Raw genomic sequence first — 6,678 nt, forward strand, 5'->3', positions numbered from 1 at the left:
CATCAGGAAAATATAAGCTTTGGAACTTTTGTATAAGCATATCAAATACAGGATAAACTTTCTTCATGGGACCAACTAATGGATTATCACTTGCATACTCAACACTAAAACATCTTAATAATTGTTCAAACCTTCTTCCTGACATAATATGACGCACAATTGGATGATAATACAATGGGTTGTCTGAAAACATATCTCTTACGACCGAAAATTTTATAGAACCACCAAGAAGACACAAACCCAAAAAATTTTGAACTTCTTGCGAACAAGTTTGCTGAAAGTGTGTTGACCTGCTACCTTTTTTGTGAGGACGATCTTTTACTTTAATTTTTTCACCATAATTATTAATAGAACGTACAATTATATCAATAATTTCGTTGGTCCAAAATTGTTTGAAAATTTCAATCGGGTTATAACGTGCACTATCATTAATTTCAAATTGTATTCCAACATTATCTCTACAAAAATTGAAGTCTGGAATATCTACATACGTTTCTACCCAAAAATCAGTGTCTGGCTCATCATCATTACCACTATCACTCGAACTTTCTGAAGCCGATTCGTCATCTAATGAAGAACTTGACAATGACAGTGTGCGCGATGGGCCAGCAGAAATAATATTATCATTATTACCTGTATAAATTGTTTTGTCGATTACTTTCGGTAAATATTCGGGGTCCGCATCTGAATCGTACAGTTCAGTAGTGTCGGAATCAAATTCTAAACTTTCATTCAAAAATTCTTCTATATCTTGTTTGGAACGATTCATTTTTATAACACCAAAATATTGTATGTGAATAAACACTATGTACGCGAATGTAGAAAAATATAATACGAAAACACGAACACGAGTACGCTACACACGCAATAGACCACGGCCAACTAAAGACATGTGAAAATATATTGTATAATTGTGTTCAAACAACATATAAACCGATAAAAATAATTAAATATAACATGATAAAATTCGAACAAAATACCAACGAGAAATATAAAAATAGAATTGTTTATTTATTTGTGCCCAAACCTATGACTGATCATAACAGGTCAGTCACATATCTAGTTTCATTTAATACTATTGAAAATAGTACTGCATGAGCAGTAATGCCCGATTTCGTTAGTTTTGTAAATTACTGCTATAGCAGTAGTGACCCATTACAAAAGAATTGAAAAAAATTAAAATTACTGCTATAGCAGTAAGTGACCACGAACGTGTTAAAGTTGATTTATTGAATGTCACTAATGATGATAACGACATTTCATCCAAAAGTAAGCAGCCTAAAATTCAATATTTAATACAAAATATGAATACTTATTAAGATATGTTTTTAGACTATTTTATATTACCATGACGTTCTGCATCATCCGTGTGTTTAGATTTTTCTTTAAGCATTTCAAATGTACTTTTTTGAAATCCGTAAGCTGGTTCCAACATTTTAATGTAACGCTGTAAAGTTATAAGTGATGGTAATGGCAAAATGTATTCCCTGCGCATCTTTTGGTATAAAGCTGGACTTTTTATTTTCATCAGTATACATTCATAAACCCAGTTGTTTGTGTAACGTATCCCTTTTCTAGACTTAACTAAACTAGCTTTAAAACACATTTTGATTGCCTCTTGTTGTGTTTGAAGTAAATCTTTAATAATTTCATCTATTTTCTCTTCTTTAATTAGATTAAATTTTTGTTTTAAACTATTGATCTTCATTTTCATCAAATAGACCTGTTATATAAAATATGTATTATGCCTATTAATTTTGAAATTAAGATAAAACTAAAATAAAATTGCTATTATAATTTTAAAAAAAAAACCTTTTTGAAAAGTCTTCTTGTTTGCTGAGATCTTTTATACTTAAATTGTGTCCTTAATGTAGTATTCTGTTGGTTTTTTTTTCTATTTATGTTTTTACTAAGATTTTTGCAGTAATTACATCTAACACATTTACTTTCCACGTATAACATACATTTTGAAGACCATTGATTTGTATTAGTCAAATTAATACCAGAACAAATATTTAACAAATTAATTTTACTCAATAAATTTTCAATATCATCTCGTTTCTCAATATATTCTTTAATTTCAGTTTCTTTCTCTCTTATAAATACCTATAAAATGCATATATGACCATCGATAAACATAAAATGTGATGAATTAAATTTACTCTTTTAATTTTAAAACGCTTACCTTAGCTACGTTGGGGGTAATAAACATAATACATTTATCATTGTGAAAGCCACTGATATGAGTAAAAATTGTTTTTTCTGAATAATCCGTATGCAAACCCCACATTGTACCTGGTAGTTTAATATTATTTGCATCAGTATGAACATTATACCTAAGTGGTTCAATTATTTGAATTTCTGCTATATCAGTGACTAATTCAGGATTAACAATTGTTTCATTTACAGGCTATATAGACATTTAATAAATGTTATTTAAATTAATGTAGGAATGTGTCATTGTTTCATAATATTATTATACCTTACATTTATATCACTGGGTTTATTCTTCTTGCAATTGTTTCATGTTTGGTATTATTGACCTTTCTATTGGAGATTTTCGTTTTTTAATACTTTTGTTGAAATAAGAAGGTAAATTAGGGAAAATACTAGGTATAGCATTTGGGTTTAAGAAAACTCTCTTAAGCTCATATTTTATTTCATTTCCTGCTGTATCCTCAAAAATTCTATATGAAATAATATCTTCAGAAACAAAATGCAGTTCACATACTCCATCTTTTTTTGTTAATGACCTATCGGCTAGTGGAATTTTTAAATTCCACGTATCAATCATTTTCTAAAAAGCAATGAACTATTTACCCTAATATGAACTTTTCATTGAATACACATATACATAATAATATAAATAATAAATATATAATAATTATTAATTAGTACAAGAAATATCTACCTCGGGAGGATGAAATACCGAAGGCAGTTTTATTCCCTGCTGTTTATATATTTTACTTTGTTTGGGTAACCCAGAATTACACCCAGGAACGAAACACCTAAGAGGCATACTTGATAAGTAAAAAAATTAATTTCAAACCACCTTTGTACAAAAAGAGTATGTTGTGTAGGTACTTAAATTAATAACAATATTGCAAGAGCCAATAGAGTACACTAGGATAATATAATGTAAATAGTTACTATTATTATTATTTTATACACATAAATAATTTCCATAGAGACATAGAGTAATAATATAGGTATTTTCAATAATGTCGTTCTTAGAATAAGTACAATATGTTTTTACAAAAATAAACATATGACAAGTAGAGGTACCAAATTAAGGAAATAATACATTTACAATTAGTTAGATACTTGATTTATATATTTTAATATGAGTAATATGACAATCGTTACAATAAATTCATAAATTTTAATTTCTAATTATAACACAAATAGGTAGGCAACATATCCACTCCCCAAATCAATATTCCCTGAAAAAATGTGGATGATTATCAATAATTGTATAATTAAATAATAATTTATGTTTCAAAATTATTTAATCAAAATCCATCTAAGTTATTCATTATTTAAATTAGATATCTTTTATTTTTATGCATTGTGAATCGTATTTTCGTATAGAGCATTATGAGCCCTTTAGGGTAAATCAGCGCTCCCGGTGGCAATCACAACTGGTGTACATTTTTCAATCAATTTTTAATCGGAGTGTTTACACTTCTATATATCCACCTTGGATATATATGATTTTCTTATCAAGTGATGAAGTGTAATATAATTTAAATTATTTTTTTTTATTTGTAGTGAATTCAAAATTCATCAAAATTTTAAAATACCTACTACATCAGGCGCGGATTCAGTAGGGGGGGGGGGGGGGGGGGGGTCCCCCCCCCCCGTAAGCTATGTTTTGTTTAGGAAAAATGCCCAGTAAAAAGATTTAAAACTAATTTTAATACGTTGAGTGCCGCGGTCGACGGGTAGTAGACAATTGTCAATTTGTATAGGCTTATTTTTGGTCTTATAATTTACTCGGTTATCAGAGCACTTCTTCCGTTTATATACGTGGTTATTCAGTGAAACGTCTTCTTTTTAACGGTGTATTCGGATTTTATTTTCGTTCATTTTTAACAAAGTAATGGTTATTTTTTCCCAGAAAACTGTCGATTACGGCGACCACGACAATCATTGTATACATAAATATATTATATTTATATATTATTCTTATAATATACAGTTGTAATCTTGTAATGTTATAGTATAGTTTTATTTCAAATACTAAATAATAATCATTGATTATAAAGTTGTATTAACCATAACTATTTCATGTAAGTTATTTTTGAACACAAATATGTGCGCTTGCCCACATATTATATTTTATTAGATATTTTATTTTGTATGTAAAATATTCGCCCCCCCCCCCCCACCCCATAATCACAGGCTGGATCCGCGCCTGTACTACATTCAAAGATACTTTATATTTTATGTGATACTATTTTATAAATATAACAATTCTCAACTTGTTATTAATTCAATTACACCTTGATTCAGCAAATTCTGGAGTTATCAAAGAATTATTCATATTAATTGAACTTGATTTTTCAGAGGTTTCAGGGGATATAATATTAAATGCATAGTTTCCATCTGATTTACTAATTTTTACTTCGCTACTATGTTCTGGAAGGTCTGTTATAGAGCAAGAAGGTAGATCTTTATCATCATCAAAACATTCAATTGAACCTATAAATATGTTTAACAATAAAAAATTATATTTATGTATAAAATGTTTAAGATATTTACCAGAATCTTCATTGAAATCATTAATAATACTTGGACTAGGAAAAACAACAAACTCTTCAACATTGTAAATATGTGCTTTTTTAGGATCTGTTATTAATTTTATTTATTAGTTATTAGTATTTACTTTGATTATAACATACTATTGAATAAATATTATAACAATACTATATTCTGCTTTGGAATATAAAATTAAAACTCTAGGTTGTCATTCAAAAAAGTAAAAACTTAAAAAATTATAAGGATAAAAAATATTAAAAAACATAATTTTTTAATAAAAACGTAGTTTTTTAACAACATGAAACTTTATAAAAACATTGATACTTTTTGAAATAAAGAGTGGTTCATGATAAAAAAAATCACCCTGTATACAATATTATATGAATATAATGCATAAGTGTAAAACATACTTGTATTAAATATACTTGGGATAACATTTTTTTTTTAAAAGTATTCCCTAATTTCCTTCGAACCAAATAGTCGGAAACATCAAAATGTTCACTGCATACAACACTATATGCTGTAAGTACAAAATTAGGATTTACTTTTTGTATTACATCAGTCCAATCTTTACCTATATTATCTTTTGGTACCCTAAGATAGAGTTTTGAATTAATTATTAACATAGTTATAACTAATTAATTTAAATAAGTGTTTTACCTATGAAGTTTAATTCCTGGGATTTTAGAATTGTTTGAGCAACCTTTAATATAACACCAGTTTGCCATATTGAAATATTTATATTAAATAAAACTACTAAATATAATGAACAATAATAATTATATTATATACCAATTACGAACGTACAAACTACCAAGCAAAGGCCTATTAACAAATTTGAAATTACAACAAAACGGGACGGTCTATGCCATACAACCCATATAATATGACTTATCACCAGGGCTAGGATTTGTATGCAATAAAAAATTGTAAAATATGCATTTTATTTACCAAAATATGCAAAAGTATGCATTTTAATGTCTATCTTAGATTTTATATTGACCGACATACTTTTATTAATTGTGTTTATCTTTCTCCGTCAAACTATTCAATCTTTAATCGCATACCTATTGTACCATAGGATTGTATTTATAAAAATAAAATTTTTGTTTGACAAAAAAACCAAGTTTTATACTTTAATCAGCAGAGCTAGAATTAAATATGAAATATTAATATTAAATTATAAATATTAATTACGAAATATACTATAAAACATGCATTTTTCGTATACTTATAATCGAAATATGCAATAATATTCATTTTATTCAATATATGCATTAACATGCATTTTATCCAAAATATGCAAAAACATGCAAAATAAAAACACCACCATTTATCTCATCATGAGGTGATTCGTGGACATTACTGACAAAATCAACAATCAGAAGTCGCAAAAAAAACATGCTGTTGCATACAAATCCTAGCCCTGCTTATCACCTATAAACTATGATGCCATAGACTCTATGGTGTATAAATATATATGATAAATACTATAAATACTTTAAATACTATGATAAATATGTTTTGCGTGGGTAAATTTTTCTTGGAGTAAAATCCTTACGAGATATTCATATATGGGCGACACTATATTATATTATCAATGCGCAGTCCATTTGTTAATAGGTCTATGGTTTAACCAATGAAATAACAATACTACCACGAATAGCAACTTCTCCGAAATTATATTACTCCAACATTGTGATAAGCAGTTATCCCATAATTGATAAATTATAACCATATTTAATACTCAATGTGGTGTTTAACTGCTAATCGGGGAAGAGAAATTGCACACAATATTGTGATGGGTAATATAAATATATAATAAAACATAATCTTAATTTAATACATAATGAAATAAATGGAAAATAGTATTATTAAATACTTGAAATTTAAATTTTCATTTGGTCTCAAACAGGT

General features: G+C 27.5%; 2 pseudogenes; both read right to left on the bottom strand.

The window, feature by feature from the left end:
• Window positions 1-1,117: 1,117 nt before the first annotated feature.
• LOC149062101 (uncharacterized) lies at window positions 1,118-3,019 on the bottom strand (annotated as a pseudogene).
• Window positions 3,020-4,495: 1,476 nt separating this feature from the next.
• LOC149062102 (THAP domain-containing protein 1-like) lies at window positions 4,496-5,489 on the bottom strand (annotated as a pseudogene).
• Between the last annotated feature and the right edge of the window lie 1,189 nt (window positions 5,490-6,678).

Source organism: Diuraphis noxia, unplaced genomic scaffold (genome assembly GCF_037042655.1).
Source record: "Diuraphis noxia isolate RWA-SAM2 unplaced genomic scaffold, SU_Dnox_SAM2 contig0001, whole genome shotgun sequence".
In the NCBI taxonomy this organism is placed as follows: domain Eukaryota; kingdom Metazoa; phylum Arthropoda; class Insecta; order Hemiptera; family Aphididae; genus Diuraphis; species Diuraphis noxia.